Raw genomic sequence first — 19,705 nt, forward strand, 5'->3', positions numbered from 1 at the left:
GTCCCATCCCTGCTGTGCTCTGCTTCTCCCATCCCTCCGTTTCCATCAGAAATCCTCCTGCAGCTCAGCCATTCTCCAAAAATCCCCGTGATCCAAAACCTGCCTGACCCCAGAGGCTCTTCCATCTTTTATCTGGAACAGAAATCTTGGGAAGGGCTGTGGACATTGGGAATGGGCGGTGGATGAATTCCCCATCCCTGGAATTGTTCTGGATGTGGCTCCAGGACATCACGGGCAGGGCGGTGCTGCAAGGCCGGGCCTTGAGGCCTTTTCCAGCCTTGAAAATTCCATGATTCCCCGAATCCATGGATCCAGCACCGAGCCCCGAGCTGTGCCAAAGGCTTCCCCCATCCCTGAGTTTCCCTGGATCCCAGGAGCTCCCAGACCAGGCGCATTCCCGGTGTCCAGCCCGCTCCGGCTGCTCTGGGAACAGAATCCCAGCAAACCCAGGCGCTGCCGGGGCTCTTCCAGCTGGGAGAGGAGATATTTCCAAGAAAATTCCTGTCTGCACTAATTAACTCCTCTTCAAGGACATCCTTTTGAGGGCTGGGAACGCAGCGGTGCCAACGCCGCCGCAGGAATCTCGCCCCGTTAGAAATGGAGATTTTTTATTTTATTATTTTTTTTTCTTTGCTCTTTTTCACGAGGAAGCAAATGGGCTTTAATTTCTTTTCTCCCCTCCTTTCCTCCTTCCCCGCCCTTGGAAATTTTCCTAAAAGGAAATTGCGGCGGCGTAGACAAAACCCCCTTTTTGAAGATTTTGCCCCGGTTTTGTCTCTCTCGGTGCTGAGAGCTGAGGAGGAGCCGCCGCACAGAATAGCCCAGCTGATTGAGACAGATGTTCCCTTCTTCTGCAAGTGCCAAAAACTCTGCCCAAGCACGGATCTGCTGACTTTCCCTTCCCTGGAAAACATCTTGAGAGGGCGGTGGGGCTGGAGAGAGGCAGCTCCGGGTTCCCATAGCCCGGGTTCCCACCCTGGGGTCCCTTCCCCTTCCTCTGCGGACACAGAAGAGGGGCCGAGCCCTGAGCGGGCAGGAGGCAGAAAATCGAGTTAATTACAGCGGTGTGAGGCGGCCTCGGGCAGAAAATCTCCTGCCACGCCTGGCACCGATGCTGTTCTCAATTATCCGAGGAGTTAAAGCCCAGCACAATTCCAGCTGCTCGGAATTCAGAGGCGAAAACGTCTCCCGGGAGGTGGTGGCGGTGGGGACGGGACTTTCTGGCAGGGCTTTAAGTGAGGATTTTTGGTTGGCACTCAATAAAAATGTCACCATGAGAGGGGCTGATGGTGCCACGCTCTGAGCCGGGAGCCGGGCTCAGCTTCCCGAGGGATTCAGCCTCTCCTTGTCCTGCTGCTTCGCTCCAGAGCTTGGGGAAGCCTCAACTTCAGCCGGGAGCGGGGGCAGGATGGCTCCTAAGGGACACAGGAGCACAAAAACCTCATGGAAATCCTTTTATCCCTCAAGCTTTTCCTCAGAGCGGGTAAAGCCCATCCTCGTCTGCCACCCAAACGCCCCCTCTGCCATCCACGGCATCTCCCAGCCCCTTTCCTTTGAGTTCCCTTCACCTCCTGAGGTTTCTGTTCCCATACCTGGGGGAAAGGAGGGAGGGGAAAAGAAGCCATCAGCGCTATTTGCTTTCCTTTGAGCAGATTTGTCATTTTGCCATCTGCAGGCGAGCGTGCTCCCCCACAATGGGGTTTGTTTGACTTCCCCGCTAAAAAGATCCCTGAGGTTTTTTTTTGGTGTTTTTTTTTTTTTCCAGGCCCTGTCCACAGCTTTCCCCCGCCTCATTCCTTTCACTGGGGCTGTTGATGAGCTTGGCCTAATCAGATTAACTCAACCCAGACACAGCAGTGGCAGTTTATTCTCTTTTAAAAGGACTCCACGGCTTCCTACAAACTTTTTGTAAACTCTTCATCTCCGGCTCAGCTCCTTTGTAAGCTCGATCCAATGGGGCCTTTGAGAGCCCCACACTCGCGGGCAATGAGGAGCTGTTAGAATGGGTCACTAATCCAAAAGAGGGGAGAAATTCCTTTAAAGCCGCTCGCTGAGGCTTTGGGAGCACGGACAGCACCCGCGGGAAGAGGGAATGGAATTCCCGAAGAGCCGGGACATTTCATTCCCGGCCTAAAATCGATTTGTTTTTGGGAAAGCCCGGTTTGTTTGCACACCTGGATGTGTCCCTGGCTGCTGGGACACGCTTTGGGATCTGTCCTTTGTCCCTTCCCATCAAACAGCCCTCGGCAGGACCGAGGAAAACAAAGCAACAGCTCCAGGATCGGTGCTTGGAGTTTGGGGTCTTCACCTCATCCTGGAAAAAATCTGCACCAGGAAAAAATCTGTGTGAGACCTTCAGAATTCCTGATCCACACCCAGAATCCTGGAATTGTCGAGGCTGGAAAAGCCACCCAAGGTCATGGAGCCCAATCCGAGCCCAGTTTGTCCCCACCTTGTCACCAGCCCCGTCCTTGGGCACCTCCAGGGATGGGGACTCCAGAGCTCCCTGGACAGCACATTCCAAACTCCCACAGCTTTTCCATGAGGAAATTCCTCCCCATGTCCAGCCTGGAGCTCGAGGCTGTTTCCTCTCATCCTGCCACTGAGAGAAGGGCGGGGGCTCCTCGCTGGGATGAGTTTGGAGACGGTTCCTGGAACAAGCCGGGATAGTGGGAATGTCCCTGCCCATGGCAGGGGGAGGAATGGGAAGAGCTTTAAGGTCCTTTCCAACCCAAATCACTCCATGAACTTCCATTCCCTCTTTTCCCCATTACTCCACAGGCGTTCCTCCATGTAAAAATTTTTTTAAAAAAATCCTTTTTTGTCACATTATTAAAATTCCTTCTATTTACATCATTCCAGACCTTTTCCTCCCAGGATTTCCCCTTGTGGCCGCCGTGACTTTGTGATTGGCACCTCGGAGCGGGCTCATTGTGGGGAGGATTTCATGGCATTCACGGGGGTTTCCAGCTCTTTAGAGGCGCACAGAGCAGATTAACGTTGTGACTTCATCCCCCTGCCATTGTCCCCGCGGCTCCGAGTCACTCCGGGCCTTTGATAAAACCTGTCCCGCTCACAGAAAACCCCACAAAGCGCACAAAGAGCGCAACAACTCCCTGAAAAAATTCCCCATTGTCTTCCCGGCGAAAAGATGCTCATTTTTCATGGTATCAGCTTTATATGAAAAATTCAATGGGATGGCAAAAAGAGTTGTCTCCTCTGGGAGGGACGGCCGGGACACCCAGCCTGGGCCACCTCCCCGGGCGGGGACAGCCCCGGCCCTCCCTGCCCCTCCTGGAGCTTTCGCTCTCCAGGGGTTGGAACCTGAACGCTCCAAACCTCCTTTGAACAGGGAAAAATATGAATTTTTGGTTTTGTCTGAAGAAATGATGCCTGGAGTGAAAGCTGCTGGAAAACAAAACGGGAATAATTGAGCGGAGGATTTGGATTTTGAAGTCGATGATTTGTTTTTAAAGTGAGTTTAACGCTGCTGGTGGCTCCAGGGGATGTTGTGAAGCGTAGGAGGAGGGAAAATGGACACGTCCAGAGAGAAGTGGCCAAAATCCAGGGACAGTTTAACCTGTGAGGTCCCAAAAAGCTGCCAGTGGAGCGGTGACATCAACCCAACACCCCCGTGGTCACCACCAGAGCGTGTCCCCAAGTGCCACTGCCAGGGATGGCCATTCCCACTTCCCCGAGCAGCCTGAAAAGGGAATCACTCCGGCTGGGGAGGGGCTTTTCCAGGATGGAAAACTCAAGCAGCCCCTCTGGAGAACTCCAGGACCATTCAGGCAGCTCGAGGGGATGTGGAATTCTCCACTTTCCAGGCTCCTCCCAGGTGTCCCAGCAGCTGCCTGGTTAATCCAGAGGCTCCCAGGGCTCCCACAGGCTGGGATGTGATCCTGGAGCCGCAGCCTCCTTCCTACCCCCAACTTTTAACAACAGGAAACCTTTTGTTTAAAAAAAAGAAAAAAAAAAAAAAAACCCAACCAAAGAGGGAAAGAAAGGGAATTGGGGCTTGGGAAAGGCAGGATTTGTCCCGACCTCATTATATGCTAATTGGGATTTTAACAAGGATTGCCCAGTCCCGAGCAGGTGGCCGGTGACAACTGGTGACAACGTGGCTGTGACTGGGAAGCGAGCGGTGACATCAGGAGAGGCTGGGAATGCGCTGGGAGCCGGCTGAGCTGAGCTCTGCCTGCCCGTCTGGCGCCCCATCAATAATTAATCAATTAATGAGACACCTCTCTGCGGCACCTTAAACACGGGGGGAGCTGGAATCAACCCTGGAGCTGCGCAAAATGCGGGAGCTGGGGCGGGTGTGGAGAGGCAGGGATGGAATGGGCTGGAATGGGAGCTCTGGGAAATCTGGGGAGCGGTTTGGGATTAAAGCCTGGAAGCGGGGTCAGGGTGGATATTTGGGATATACGGAAATCATGATCCTGGGCAGTGGAGAGACTCATGGAGCTGGGAGGGGAATGCAGCAGGAGCTGGATGGGAAATGCAGCAGGAGCAGCACAGGGAATGCAGCAGGAGCAGCACAGGAAATGCAGCAGGAGCAGTACAGGGAATGCAGCAGGAATTGGATGGAAAATGCAGCAGGAGCAGGACAGGGAATGCAGCAGGAACTGGATAGGAAATGCAGCAGGAACAGTGCAGGGAATGCAGCAGGAGCCGTGCAGGGAATGCAGGAGGAGCAGCACAGGGAATGCAGCAGGAGCAGCACAGGGAATGCAGCAGGAGCAGCACAGGGAATGCAGCAGGAACTGGATGGGAAATGCAGCAGGAGCAGTACAGGGAATGCAGCAGGAACAGTGCAGGGAATGCAGCAGGAGCTGGATGGGAAATGCAGCAGGAACAGCACAGGGAAATGCAGGAGGAGCAGCACAGGGAATGCAGCAGGAGCAGGACAGGGAATGCAGCAGGAATTGGATGGGAAATGCAGCAGGAACAGTGCAGGGAAAGCAGCAGGAGCTGGATGGGAAATGCAGGAGGAGCAGCACAGGGAATGCAGCAGGAGCAGTACAGGGAATGCAGCAGGAACAGTGCAGGGAATGCAGGGGGAGCAGGACAGGGAATGCAGCAGGAACAGCACAGGAATTGCAGCAGGAGCTGGGAGGGAAATGCAGCAGGAGCAGCACAGGGAATGCAGCAGGAATTGGATGGGAAATGCAGCAGGAGCAGCACAGGGAATGCAGGAGGAGCAGGACAGGGAATGCAGCAGGAGCAGTGCAGGGAATGCAGCAGGAACAGTGCAGGGAATGCAGCAGGAGCAGCACAGGGAATGCAGCAGGAACAGTGCAGGGAATGCAGCAGGAGCAGCACAGGGAATGCAGCAGGAGCAGCCCAGGAAATGCAGCAGGAGCAGCACAGGGAATGCAGCAGGAATTGGATGGAAAATGCAGCAGGAACTGGATGGGAAATGCAGCAGGAACAGTGCAGGGAATGCAGCAGGAGCCGTGCAGGGAATGCAGGAGGAGCAGCACAGGGAATGCAGAATGAGCAGCACAGGGAATGCAGCAGGAGCAGTGCAGGGAATGCAGCAGGAGCAGTACAGGGAATGCAGCAGGAACAGTGCAGGGAATGCAGGAGGAGCTGGATGGGAAATGCAGCAGGAACAGCACAGGGAAATGCAGCAGGAGCAGCACAGGGAATGCAGAATGAGCAGCACAGGGAATGCAGCAGGAGCAGCACAGGGAATGCAAGAGGAACAGCACAGGGAATGCAGCAGGAGCAGCACAGGGAATGCAGGAGGAGCAGCACAGGGAATGCAGCAGGAGCAGCACAGGGAATGCAGCAGGAACAGTGCAGGGAATGCAGGAGGAGCAGCACAGGAATGCAGGAGGAACAGCACAGGGAATGCAGTAGGAACTGGATGGGAAATGCAGCAGGAACTGGGTGGGAAATGAAGCAGGAACAGCTCAGGGAATGCAGCAGGAGCTGGATGGGAAATGCAGCAGGAGCAGGACAGGGAATGCAGCAGGAACAGTACAGGGAATGCAGGAGGAGCAGCACAGGGAATGCAGCAGGAGCAGCACAGGGAATGCAGCAGGAGCAGCGCAGGGAATGCAGCAGGAGCAGCACAGGGATGCAGCAGGAACAGCGCAGGGAATGCAGCAGGAACAGCGCAGGGAATGCAGAATAAGCACGTGGGGAGAAGAAGGAACATCTCCTCCAGGCATTTCCATCCCCTCTGAGTTTCCTGCTGGCATCTCCTCCCCTGGAGCCCCCAGCACGGGAAAATCCCGCTCAGGCCCCCGAGGTGTGGCCCGGCTCGGGGCAGGAGCCCCAGGTGTTCCATGGGATGCTCCAAGCGATCCCTGGAGCCAGCAGCGCTCCCGGATTCCTCTCGGGCACTGCCCGGGAGCTCCTGGCCGCGGGCTCAGCTCTCCTGCGGGCTCGGAGCCAGCCCTGGAAAGGGAAAAGGCGGCCGGGGCAGGGCTGGGCTCCCTGGAATCGGGAGGCATTGGGAATTCCAGAGGCTGGGGAGGCTGCGGGCTTTGCCCGGGGTGGGGTGAAATCCTCCATCCTCTCCCAACGTGCCGGGCATATCAACACCACCTTCCCCGGGTCCCCGCGGGCCTGGCAGGGGGAAAAAGGGTTTAATGAAAAATTTAAAGGCCGGCGTCTTAAAATAATTCCAATCCCGGCTGAAATTTCACAGCGGCTGCTAAATGTCTCTCTCTCGCTGCAGGACTTGTGTGAGGGACAGAAACAATTGCTCCCCCTCCAAGAGGGGAAAATTGGGCCTTGCTGGGCTGGGGGAGACGGAGCCGGCTCCTCCGGAGGGGCAGGAGGTGATGGATGTAATTAAAAGCCCCGGGGGAGGGAGAAAGGGAGGAGGGAGAGAGGGAAGAACAATAAATGGACGCCGCTTATCTGGCGGCTGCGAGCTGATCTTCCTGGACGTGGAACATATGGGATTTTCAATAATGGATAAACACTTCCAAGGGGACCTGCAAATGATGGCTCTTAACGAGCTGGATGTGCCCGAATCCCCCCGAATTCACCTTTTCTCTGCTCCCCCTGTCGTGGGGGGCTCTGCAGCCCCAGCAGTCCCCGGGTGCTGGCACAGCTGTAGAGGGGTCTGCAGACCCCTCTTCCAGAGGGGAAATAAAATTGCCCCGAGCTGGGTTTGGGCCAGGCCAGCAGGTCCCGTTCCGCTCCTCTGCTCTGGGATCCTTCACTCGCAGCCCCCCCGGGCTCACCAGGGCACCTCGAGTCCCCGCTCAGAGCTTTGGGCAGCCCAGGGCCTCTTTTCCAGGTGATCCCTCTGGAAAATCCATCCCAGCAGCAGGGCCCGGGCTTTGCTGAGGTGACAATCGGCAGAAAATGTCCCGGCACCGCCCCGGGAGCTCTGCGAGACCAGCACCAAACACCCGCAGGCAGCAGGGGAACGCTCATCCCAGGAAAAATGGGGCTCAGAATCCCAGAGCTGCGGCCCGGGGAATGCTGAGCAGCTGGAGCCTGGAATTCCCATCAAAACCATTCCCGGAATTAAACCGGGAGGAGGCAGAGGGAGGCTCTGGATCCACTGACACCTCCGAGGTTCAAGGGGAACTTGGAGACCCCTGGGTGCTTTTCCATGGGTGGAATTCCATTCAAACTCCAGGATATTCCCTTTCCCTCCCCCGGGAAGCATCCAGAGAAGCAGAGCCCATCCAGCAGATCCCTGGGAGCAGGGTGAGGTGGAAGGGAGTTGGGGAAGGGTTTCCCTCTCTTGGCAAGATCCCACCCAAATCCTTGCTGCATTCACAGGGGGATGATCGAGCTGCCCAAAGAAAGACAATTTCTGGATTTCAGCCGAGTCCAGAGGAGGAGGCAGCTGGGCAGGGACTGGGAGGGGGCACTGGGTGGGCACTGGGTGGGCACTGGGAGTGAAACTGGGCATGGGTGGGTTTTTCTGCAAGAAAATTCACATTTTAGTCATCTGGGGCAAGACCAGGAGAGCAAAGTTCCACTGCCAGGGGTTAAAGCAAATCCACTTTGGAGCTCAGCTTGGAGCTGGGACATCCCTCAAAGTCCCAGTGCTTCCCACCCGCTCCCTTCTCATGCCGTGACCTCCACACGCGCTCGTGCCTGGAATTGCTGGAAATTTGTGCCTCTCCTCCATCCCCTGGTGCCCACCCAGGGCTCGCTCTCACCCCTCTGGCCTGAGTTTTGTGTCTGGGTTGGTTTTTGTGGGTTCAGCCTCGTGTCTGGCATTCCCTGGGGAAGGAAAATGGGGAAGGAAAAGCACTCTGGAGCTTCCTTCCTTCCTTCCTTCCTTCCTTCCTTCCTTCCTTCCTTCCTTCCTTCCTTCCTTCCTTCCTTCCTTCCTTCCTTCCTTCCTTCCTTCCTTCCTTCCTTCCTTCCTTCCTTCCTTCCTTCCTTCCTTCCTTCCTTCCTTCCTTCCTTCCTTCCTTCCTTCCTTCCTTCCTTCCTTCCTTCCCCTTCCTTCCCCTTCCTTCCCCTTCCTTCCCCTTCCTTCCCCTTCCTTCCCCTTCCTTCCCCTTCCTTCCCCTTCCTTCCCCTTCCTTCCCCTTCCTTCCCCTTCCTTCCCCTTCCTTCCCCTTCCTTCCCCTTCCTTCCCCTTCCTTCCCCTTCCTTCCCCTTCCTTCCCCTTCCTTCCCCTTCCTTCCCCTTCCTTCCCCTTCCTTCCCCTTCCTTCCCCTTCCTTCCCCTTCCTTCCCCTTCCTTCCCCTTCCTTCCCCTTCCTTCCCCTTCCTTCCCCTTCCTTCCCCTTCCTTCCCCTTCCTTCCCTTCCTTCCCCTTCCTTCCCCTTCCTTCCCCTTCCTTCCCCTTCCTTCCCCTTCCTTCCCCTTCCTTCCCCTTCCTTCCCCTTCCTTCCCCTTCCTTCCCCTTCCTTCCCCTTCCTTCCCCTTCCTTCCCCTTCCTTCCCCTTCCTTCCCCTTCCTTCCCCTTCCTTCCCCTTCCTTCCCCTTCCTTCCCCTTCCTTCCCCTTCCTTCCCCCTCCTTTCCTTCCCTTCCCTCCTTCCCTCCCTCTCCCGGTGTTTGGGGCCCTGTTTGGGGCCGGTATCTGGCAGCCAGGGCTGGGAACGAGGCTCTGGAGGATCCCTAATCCGCTCCGGCTCCGGCAGCGGCGCTTCCCAGAGAATAATTAGAGCCAAGTGACAGAGGCAGTGAGTGGAAATTGATGAATGTAATTAAAATCTCAGGGGGAGAGAGCCAGGGAGATGGGGAAGCACAGAGGAGCCGAGGGAGGAGAAGCGAGGGAGGTGTCGGGATTGGGATCCTGGGCTGGTTTAATTAATGGAAAAAAAACCCAAAAAACCTCCAGGAACTTATTATTGATAAATTCTTATCTTTTCTTCTCAAAGAAATCATGGATTTGAAGCCTGAAGGACAGCCAGGAGCAGCAGCTCAGAGCTGATGGGAGAAGCTGGGTTTGCTCCAGCCCTTCCCAACAGGAAATCTCGGGGATGGCTGAGGACGGGCCCTGCTGGGCACTGCTGGCTCCAGAGCCGAGCCCCAGCTTCCCATGGGATGGCCAGGGATGGAAACCCCAGGGAGCCTTTCCTGGGATCCCTGAAAGCTCTTCCATGAACCTCCCAGGATCCCGGGAACGCTCGGTGTGACCTTGGAGAGGCAAGGTGGGAGCGCTGGGATTGCACTGACCAGAGCTGGTCCTTCTCCCTCTTCCATCCTCCTAAAAATCCCTTTTTTACCCTTTTGGGATGTCTTTGAACGGCCTTTCCCCTCCTGTGCAGCCCCTCTCGGGAGTTCTGGAGAGGTGGGCGAGGGTTTTTTGTTGGATTTGCCCTGGGTGAGGCCAGTGCAGAACAGGCTGTTCCTGGAGGAAGCCATTTCAAGGGAAAACAATGGAATATCTGGGAATGGGGCTGTTTTCCTGCCCCCAAGCTGCTCTGTGCCCCCAGCCTGGAGCTGGGAATTCCAGGGGGAATGAAGGAGCTGGCACAGAACATCTGCTCCCACCTTGCTGTGTCCAAGCCACCTCCCAGCTGGATTTCGGAGCTCAGGGAAGTCTGGATTCCATAGGGAAGGAGGGAAAGCTTTGTGTCCTCACCTTGAGGAGAATTTTCCACCCCATAGGTCAGCTCTGGGGTTAGCTCCCCATTCCTGCCTCAAGCCTTCTGTCCCCCCCTCAGGATCAGCCCCTCTCCAGAGGCAGATTTTGTCCCCATCCCCCTCCTCGTCCCTCCCGCGCTGCCGATGGATGGGAAATTTGAGGAATGCTCAGATTTTACTCATTAGCCCAACCTCCCGCTGGCCCTGGTTTAAAACAACCTGCAGGGGCTTCCCTTGATCGGTGATGGATGAGTGGCAGCCGTGGGGCAGGGCAGACACCGAGCCTGCCTGGGGCTGGGCTGCCTCCGCTGCCCCGCTCTCCTGCTCCTCCGAGCCCGGACACAATCCACTGGGAGTGTCAATTTACCGGGATTGTCAATCCATCGGGATTGTCAATCCACTGGAGTGTCAATTTACCGGGATTGTCAATCCATCGGGATTGTCAATCCACTGGGAGTGTCAATTTACCGGGATTGTCAATGCAGTGGGATTGTCAATCCACTGGGATTGTCGATTCCCTGGGATTGTCAATTCACTGGGAGTGTCAATTTACCGGGATTGTCAATGCACTGGGAGTGTCAATTTACCGGGATTGTCAATCCATCGGGATTGTCAATTCACTGGGAGTGTCAATTTACCGGGATTGTCAATGCACTGGGATTGTCAATGCACTGGGATTGTCAATGTGCCGGGATTGTCAATGCACCGGGATTGTCAATGTAATGGGATTGTCAATGCACCGGGATTGTCAATGTAATGGGATTGTCAATGCACCGGGATTGTCAATGCACCGGGATTGTCAATGTAATGGGATTGTCAATGTACCGGGATTGTCAATGTAATGGGATTGTCAATGCACCGGGATTGTCAATGTAATGGGATTGTCAATGCACCGGGATTGTCAATGTAATGGGATTGTCAATGCACCGGGATTGTCAATGTAATGGGATTGTCAATGCACCGGGATTGTCAATGTAATGGGATTGTCAATGCACCGGGATTGTCAATGTAATGGGATTGTCAATGCACCGGGATTGTCAATGCACCGGGATTGTCAATGTAATGGGATTGTCAATGCACCGGGATTGTCAATGTAATGGGATTGTCAATGTACCGGGATTGTCAATGCACCGGGATTGTCAATGCACCGGGATTGTCAATGCACCGGGATTGTCAATGTAATGGGATTGTCAATGCACCGGGATTGTCAATGTAATGGGATTGTCAATGCACCGGGATTGTCAATGCACCGGGATTGTCAATGCACTGGGATTGTCAATGCACCGGGATTGTCAATGCACCGGGATTGTCAATGTACTGGGATTGTCAACGTACCGGGATTGTCAATGCACCGGGATTGTCAATGTAATGGGATTGTCAACGCACCGGGATTGTCTCCCTGTGGCTCCTTCCATCGGGCTGGGTTTGCCCAGGGCCAGCGAGGAGCTTCCTTTGGCTGCTCCTTTCCCTTTGGCTTTCCCAGGCTCGGGGGAGGGAGGGAGGGGAGAGGCTTTGAGCACCCAAGGGGTCAGGAAGGAGATTGGGATCTTGTCTGGGGACCCCAAAGATCAGGAGGGCCTTGTCTGGGCACCCCAGAGAGCTGGGAAAGCAGCGGGACCTGGTTTGGGCACCCAAGGGATCAGGGAGAGGAACAGGATCTTGTTTGTGCACCCAAGGGATCAGGGAGAGGAACGGGATCTTGTTTGGGCACCCAAGGGATCAGGGAGAGGAACGGGATCTTGTTTGGGCACCCAAGGGATCAGGGAGAGGAATGGGATCTTGTTTGGGCACCCCAAAGATCTGGGAGGGCAGCGGGACCTTGTTCCCCACAACTGATCCAGCTCAAGCCATGGAATCTCAGAATCCCAGGCTGGTTTGGGGTGGAATACACCTTAAATCTCATCCCACTCCATCCCTTGCCATGAGCAGGGACACCTTCCACTGCCCCAGGCTGCTCCAGGCTCCAGCCTGGCCCTGTCCCCCACTCCTGGTGCTGCTGGGGGTGTCCTGGAATCCTCTGGAGCCCAGCTTGGACCTTCACTCCCAGCAATTCCCAGTTTTGCGTTGCCGGTCCCGGGTCCCGCGGCAGCCCGGGGGTCCCTGCCCTGCAGATCTTCTCCAGCTTCTCCAGTCCTGAATTTGGTCACAACCATTCCCACCCCTCTGACACCTGCAGAGCGCCCGGATCGAGCCCGGGGCGCTCCCCCCATCCCAGAAACTGCGGAAATCTGGGAAAAGGCAGGCGGGATGTGCTGCCCGCATCCCGCAGCCGGCCGGAGGCGCTCGGTGCCCCGGGAAGGGCCGATCCAGCCGGGCCCCGCCGCCCTGGGCTGAAGAGGTTTGGGTTTTGTTGTTGTTGTTGTTGTTTTTGGGGAAGGGGAGGGGCCGTCTCTGGGGTTTTCTTGGGATCGCGTCCCCGTTTTTGACGGGAAGAAGCTGGCGTTCCATGAAAGCCTCGCGCTCGTTATTTAGCGCTCAAGCCCTTCAATTAATTCCATCGGATTCCCTTTGATGCTTTTGTTCGCGGACGCTTCCAGCGCGCACGGGGAGCTGCTCCACCTCTCCGGGGCTGCCCCACTTTGATCTCCGAGCTCCTCCTGCCACTCCCCGGCCTCTGCGGCGGCGGAACCCGGGCCCGGCGGCCCCTGGCCGGGCTCTGGCACCGCCCGGTCCCCCCCGCTCCTGCCGGCTCCAAAGCCGATATTGACCTCCCCGTCAGGCCGCTCCCATCAGAGCTCGCCCGGCGAGTGAAGTTTTCCCGAGGAGTCTCCAGGGAGGGGACAGTGGCCAGCGCCGAGAGGGACCAGGGGGACACCCGCGGATGGCGGCGGCTCCGGGAGCCCGGACGGAGCCAGAACGCGGAGGGTCCGTGGAGAAATTAACGGGGAGGGGAGGAGGAGAGGATTCGGCACCGAAATTCCTTCTCGTGGGAATTCTGCAGCGCTGCGTGCCACAGCCCTGCACCACAGCCCCCCAGCCTGGCCACAGAGCCTTCCCTTTCCCAATCCCAATCCCTTTCCCAATCCCATTTCCATTCCCAATCCCATTTCCATTCCCATTCCCTTTTCTTTTCTCATTCCCATTCCCATTTCCATTCCCTTTCCCTTTCCCTTTCCCATTCCCATTCCCTTTCCCATTCCCTTTCTCAATCCCAATCCCTTTCCCAATCTCATTTCCGTTCCCATTCCCTTTCCCATTCCCATTTTCACTCTCCATCTCCCAGTTTGCCCACAAGAGCTTTCCCATTCCCATTCCCACTCTCCACAGCTTCCAAACTCTCCCCACCATTTCTCCTGACGAGCAGCAGAGTTTGCAGATTCCCAGGATTTGCAGAAGAATCCATGAGAGCTCGGGAGTGCCCACGAGCTCCAAGGATTTGGTTCCAGGGGCCAGAGCAGAGGGAAGAGTGGGAAAACGTGGGAAAAGCTCTTGAGCCCCAGCTCCGGCTCCTCCCGGTGGCTGCTCCCGGTTCGGGGTCTTGGTAACGGGGCTGGAATAGGGAGGAAAGTGGGTGGAAAGCAGGGATGTCGGTGAGGGATGTCCCCTGGAAGCAGGAATTTGGAGGAAAACCACCTGGATGATGTCCAGCTTGGTCCTGCCCGTGCCAGGGACAGCCTGGAAGTTCAGGATTTGCTCCCGGGGTTCTCAGGGAGGAGCCAGGGACAGCTGTCCTTGCTTTGGGGGTGACACCTCAGGTCACCGTCCCATGGCCACCAATGCCCCCGAGCAAGGCAGAGTGACAGAAACCCACGGAGTCCAGGGCAGCAGAAGGATGGATCAGCACTTTCTGAGAGCAAACTGGGGAAAAACCCTCAGGAATTGGTTAAAAATGCATTTATTGAAACAAAAAAGCAGCTCAGAACAATGGGTGAGAGGAAGGAGTGGGGCCGGCTCCACAGCCAGGGGCTGGGATGAGACATGAGGAGCTGAAAACCCAACTGGAAAACAAATCCCAACCTTCACAGCCCTTCCCAAGTGCCCAGAACATTCCCCCTGCCACCGAGGTCAGAGCCTGGGAGCGTTTTGGGGAAGGGGCAGAATCGAGGAGAGCAAAGAGCTCTTATTATTTCTTATAATTATTGGTCCTTATTAGTCCTTATTTGTCCTTATTTATCCTTATTATTTGTTATTTGTCCTTCTTTGTCCTCATTATTCCTTATTATTTTCTTGAATTCCCAATATTCCCCAGATCGTGAAACAGATTCTCTGGAGGAATGAAACCGAAGGGAGCCTCGGGACCGAGGAAAACCCAAACCCCTTCCAGCCACATCCTGATGAGCCCGAGCCTTGTGTCAGCTTCAGGGGACCCAAATCACACAAGGAATGTTCCTTTTGGGACAGGGACATGAAAGGTTGGGACACGGGAAGGTTGGGAATGACATGGGAAGGTTGGGAATGACAGGGGAAGGTTGGAAATGACATGGGAATGTTGGAAATGGCATGGAAAGGTTGGAAATGACATGGGAATGTTGGAAATGGCATGGAAAGGTTGGAAATTACATGGGAAGGTTGGGAATGACATGGGAAGGTTGGGAATGACAGGGGAAGGTTGGGAATGACATGGAAAGGTTGGGACACGGGAAGTTTGGGACATGGGAAGGTTGGGACATGGGAAGGTTGGAAATGACACTGGAAGGTTGGAAATGGCATGGGAATGTTGGAGATGGCATGGGAAGGTTGGAAGTGACACGGAAAGGTTGGAAATGACACGGGAAGGTTGGAGATGACATGGGAAGGTTGGGACACAGGAAGGTTGGGAATGACATGGGAAGGTTGGGACACAGGAAGGTTGGAAATGGCATGGGAAGGTTGGGAATGACATGGGAAGGTTGGGAATGGCACGGGAAGGTTGGAAGTGACATGGAAAGGTTGGAAATGGCATGGGAAGGTTGGGACACGGGAAGGTTGGGACATGGGAAGGTTGGAAATGGCATGGGAAGGTTGGGACACAGGAAGGTTGGGACACAGGAAGGTTGGGAATGACATGGGAAGGTTGGGAATGGCATGGGAAGGTTGGGAATGGCATGGGAAGGTTGGGAATGACATGGAAAGGTTGGGAATGACATGGGAAGGTTGGAAGTGACATGGAAAGGTTGGAAATGGCATGGGAAGGTTGGAAGTGACATGGAAAGGTTGGAAATGGCAGGGGAATGTTGGAGATGGCACGGGAAGGTTGGAAATGACACAGCAAGGTTGGAAATGACATGGCAAGGTTGGGAATGACACAGAACGGTTGGGAATGACACGGAACGGTTGGAAATGACACGGCAAGGTTGGAAAAGCTTCCCCAGGGAGGCCAAAGCTGCTCCCCAGGCAGGCTGGGGTGCTGCTGGGGCTGCTCCCTCCTCCCTGGCCTGGAGCTGGAGGCAGATCCTGCTCCCATCCTGCCGGGAATGCTTCTCCATCCCTGCTGGGATCATTTCCCCGTGGGTAGGGTTCAGTGGGACTGAAAGGACCCCACAACCCCAGTAATTTGTCATTTGTTGGGGCTGAGCTGACATTTCACTGCAGCCGGGGCACTGGGGAGCGAGGAATCGCTTCCCTGTGTCCTTCCCGAGGCACTTGGAGCTCGACATTCCCTTCTCCCGGGGAATCCTCCACTTCCAGCAGCCAGGATCGGTTACTGGGGCTCGAGCAGGCGGCCTTTGGGTGCCCGTCCCCGTTTTCCCCGCGGGAATATTATCCCGACGTTGTTGTTCCTGAGCAGGGTGACTCAGGTGGGAGCTCCTCCCTGTCCCTGCCGGTCCCGGAGCTCCCAGCAGAGCCAGGACAGCAGGAAAATCCCGGCTGGGAAGGTGGGGAGCTCTGCTCAGCTCTCCCGGGAGCTCTGGGAGGAAAGGCTGGGATTGTTCACCCGGGGAGGAGTTTTGGGGTGATCTCACAGCGCCCGAAGGAGCTGCAGGAGAGGAGGAGAGGGAATATTTACAAGGGATGGAGGGACAGGAAAAGGGGGAATGGCTTCCCACGGTCACAGGGCAGGGTTAGATGGGATATTGGGAATAAATTCCTGGCTCTGGGATGGAATTCCCAGAGAAGCTGGGGCTGCCCCATCCCTGGAAATGTCCAAATGCTGGGTTGGAGCAACGTGGGATGGTGGAAGTGTCCCTGCCAGTGGATGGGGTGGGAATGGATGGGATTTGAGGTCCTTCCAGCTCAAACCATTCCATGACTCCGTGGCATGGCCCGTGCAGGAGGAGGTGGCACAGAGGAGGTGACGCCCTGCCCGGACACTGCCCTGGCCCAGAAATGCATTAACCACAAACAGAGCTTGGCTCTCCATCCTCCCATGGGATGAAACTGGATAAGGAGCAGCAGGAATGTGCTCAGCACAAGGAAAACCCAGGGGATGGGGCTGGGAAAAGCCTTCCTGGAAGGTTTTCCTTGCTGGTGTCTGCCCAGGGCATTTCCCAGCCATCTCCAGAGCCACGGGGCCACCACGAGGGCCACCAGAGCCTGGATTCTACAGGCCAAGGCCCGGGGGGAATGATTCCCCTCTGAGCACTCACAGAGGAACCCATTTCCCAGGAATCCTTCTCCTGCCTGCCCTCAGCCAGGTCCGAGCTGCAGCAATTCCAGCCTGGCTTTGGCTTCTCCCGGCGCAGTGCCGTGGGGATGGGAGAATTCCAGAGGGATGAATCCCACCGGAGCAGCTCTGTGCCCTCACAGCTCCGGGATTTCTGCATCTCTCTCCCTGCTGAAGGTGCAAACCCTTCCTGGAGGGCAGCCAGACACTGGATAAACACCCAGCCAGGTTCAGCAGGGAGGGGGAAAGGATGTGCAGGAGCGATGGAGACCCTCTGGGAAGCTCCAGAGGGCTGGGAAGGTGTCGTGGAGCTGCTGGGGACAAACGTCACCCGGGGAGTGGCTGCTGGATCCGCGGCTCCCGGCCTGGTGTCAGCATCCATTTGGGAAAGGCTCGGTCAGGCAGAGCTCCAGAGAAATCCCATTCCCTGCTGGGTGGGAGCGCGGCCGATCCGCCCCAGAGCGAGCCAGGGCAGCTCCTCCGAGCTCGGGAGCTGGAGAGGAGCCAGGGCAGCAATCAGCGCCATCGGGCCGGGCGATAACGCCGCTTATCAGGCTCCAGCCGGCGGCTGAGTCAGCCCCGGCATCGCCCTCCAGCCTGCCGGGCTCCGGGCGGGCTCCGGGCGGGCTCTGAGCGGGCTCCGAGCGGGCTCTGAGCGGGCTCCGAGCGGGCTCCGGGCGGGCTCCGGGCGGGCTCCGGGCGGGATCCGAGAGGGCTCCGAGAGGGCTCCGGGCCCTTCCCGCTGATCAATCCCCCCAGAAACCCTCCGGGATGGGGCCGAACACCCCCGGAGCATCCCGGGCCGGCTGTGCCGATATCCAGCCGGGAATGCTGGGATGGCTTTGCCCTGACCTTGGTGGCAGCGGGCCCGGGGTGTCCCGGTGGGGGCTGGGGGACACCGGGGGGATGGAGGCGGCTGCGGGGGGCAGGGGGAGAGGGCAGGGGGAGAGGGCAGGGGGAGAGGGCAGGTGAGGAGCAGACAGACAGGAGGAGGCTTCAGGGGAGGAGCAGACAGACAGACAGACAGGAGGAGCAGACGGACAGACAGGAGGAGCAGGCGGACAGACAGACAGGAGGAGCAGACAGACAGACAGGAGGCTGCAGGGGAGGAGCAGACAGACAGACGGACAGACAGACAAGAGGAGCAGACAGACAGACAGGACAGACAGGAGGAGCAGGCGGACAGACAGACAGACAGACAGACAGGAGGCTGCAGGGGAGGAGCAGACGGACAGACAGACAGACAGACAGACAGACAGGAGGCTGCAGGGGAGGAGCAGCCCGGCTCTGATGGGCTCCGATGGGCAGAGCAGCAGGTGCGCGGGGGAAGCGGAGCAGCAGCAGCAGAGCAGCAGCAGCAGAGCAGCAGAGCAGCAGCAGCAGAGCAGCAGCAGAGCAGCAGCAGCAGAGCAGCAGCAGCAGCAGCAGCAGAGCAGCAGCAGCAGAGCAGCAGCAGCAGAGCAGCAGCAGCAGGGGCAGCAGCAGCAGGGGCAGCAGCAGAACACGCAGGGAGCAGCTCCCGTGTGATGCCGACATCCCGCGGCTCCCGCGGCCTCTCCGTACAGGGAAACGCGGTGCCCTGATCCCGAGAAATCCCAGCGCCGCTGGATTTTGCTGGGAAGCTGGAAAACACCACCAAATTCAGCTCCCGGCAGGCGCAGCTGCTCGGTTTGGTCACCCTTGCTAAGAAATGCAGGGAATTTCTCCTCTCTGCCGCTCCCCCCATTCCCAGGAGCACAGGCCAGCAGCAGCTCCTGCATCCGAGAGCTCTCCTGCATCCCAGAGCTCTCCTGCATCCCAGAGCTCTCCTGCATCCCAGAGCTCTCCTGCATCCCAGAGCTCTCCTGCATCCCAGAGCTCTCCTCCATCCCAGAGCTCTCCTGCATCCCAGAGCTCTCCTGCATCCCAGAGCTCTCCTGCTGGGAATCAGCCGGGGGAAGGGAGCCGGGAGAGCTCAGCAGGATGAGAGCGAGGATGGGAATGCTCTGGAGCAGCTCGGAGGGTTGATTTCCCTGCAATATTTACTGGCACTGCTGGATCAGGGATGCTGCTTTCCCAGGGCCCAGAGTTCCCAAATTTCAGCTCCATTTAGAATTTAAAGCCTATGACCCGTGGTGGTTTGGAGCTGAAACAGGTCTGGAAAAGGCAGAGTTTTTTTGCAGAGCACAAACTGAGCTCTGTTTCCTTCCTACTCATCTTTCAAAGCTCCACAGGTTCTTCCCCACCGAGCTTTGCTGCGAGTCTCCCTTTTCAATCCTCCACAATTCCCAGGGTTTAACAACGGGATGAGAGACAGATCCAAGCAGGAAAACCCCGGGCCAGAACGTTCGGTGTCTTTGCAGCTGGAGCCGTGAATGTGGGGGAGAAGAGAGGGTGGAAATTTCACAGCACGAGCCACACACTTCCAAAAAAAAGAAAAAAAAACCCAAAAAAGTCAAATTCCCTGCTATAAAAATCAGTGGGAAAAGCACACAGGATGGTGAGAGGAGCTGGGGACCCGGAGCAGCTCATTCCAGCGGATCCCAGCCAGCACCTGCACATCGTTCATCTTCTTTTATTGCCCTCTCGCAGCTCCTGGCTGGCTGTTAATGCAAAGCTCGATACCCCCTTTGGAAAGAGACATTTTCCAGGCCTTCCCGAGCGCTTGGGAACGCTGCTGGCCCTGTCTTCTGGCCAGATAAATAGGCCAGGAGAAGGATTTGGGATCAGGGATATAATGAAAGTGTTTTCCCCGTCAGAATTTCCCTCAGGTTGTCCCAGCCTGGGCTGGGGGCTCTGATCCAAACCCAGATTTTCTGGAATTGCACCTTGGCACCCGTGGCTCCGCTCAGCCCTGAGAAAGCACTGGAGTCTAGGTCTGAAAATCAGGATTTTCCCCCACTTCCAGGATATTTTTGTCCTTACAGCCTTTACCCTGAGCTGGGGGGAGCACTGGGACACAAATGCCACAATTCCCTTCCCAGGGTGAGCACGGGGGGACCCAGTGCCCAGCACAGAGGCAGAGCCCCAGAAAGCCCAGGGAGTGCAGGGCTGCCTTTTCCAAGAGGATGGGATAAGGGGATAATCCTGGCCCAGCCCAGGTGTGGTGGGACACCTTTGGGGCTAATCCCTTGTCCTTATTTTCTTCTCAGCGTGGGAAAGCAAATCACGGCT

The sequence above is a fragment of the Poecile atricapillus genome, chromosome 22 (assembly GCF_030490865.1).
Source record: "Poecile atricapillus isolate bPoeAtr1 chromosome 22, bPoeAtr1.hap1, whole genome shotgun sequence".
Classification (NCBI taxonomy): domain Eukaryota; kingdom Metazoa; phylum Chordata; class Aves; order Passeriformes; family Paridae; genus Poecile; species Poecile atricapillus.